The following is a 717-nucleotide window of genomic DNA, read 5'->3' on the forward strand; positions in this document are numbered from 1 at the left end:
CCTTCCGAACCTTCGGCACCCTTTCAAATCTCATTAGAACATGCATTGCCAACTGAAAATCCTGTGTAAATCCAACTTCTTTTGGTCCTGTTCAAATCCTGTGTACAAAAGACTAGCATTTCAGTTGGATTTTTTTTTCAAAAGTAGCATGTTTTTATAGCAATTTCAGAAATTAGTAGTGCTAACACGTTATTTGCAAAACTAGCACCCTATCGGCCTCCGGTTGGCCGAAGAAATGACTCCACCTCACTTGTACGCACAAATAGCTATCCCATTGGGAAAAAATGACCGTAGGCCGGTGGAGATGGCTACGATCTACCGTTTCTGTGGTTTGGATTCGAAAATAGGTGGAGAAATGAAGAGATTAGTGAGGGGGGCGATGTACAGAGAGGAACGAGAGAGAGAGAGAGAGCAAGAACACTGAGAGGAAAAAGAAGACCACGCTCGGGCCTTATCCAAAGCTCTTCGGCCGCTGGATAGCTGATGAGGTCTTCGGTCGCGGGCTGGCCGAAGAGGCCCGTCTTCGGCCCAGTTCACGTGTTCTTCGGCCACACTTAACCGAAGAGGCCTCGTCGGGCTTCGGCCGGCCGAAAAGGCCCACTTCGGCCAACGGCTGACTGACGGGGTGCTAGTTTTGCAAATAATGTGTTAGCACTGCTAGTTTCCGAAATTGCTATAAAAAATGTGCTACTTTTGAAAAAAAATCTTTCAGTTGTT

The sequence above is a fragment of the Triticum dicoccoides genome, chromosome 2A (assembly GCF_002162155.2).
Source record: "Triticum dicoccoides isolate Atlit2015 ecotype Zavitan chromosome 2A, WEW_v2.0, whole genome shotgun sequence".
NCBI lineage: Eukaryota > Viridiplantae > Streptophyta > Magnoliopsida > Poales > Poaceae > Triticum > Triticum dicoccoides.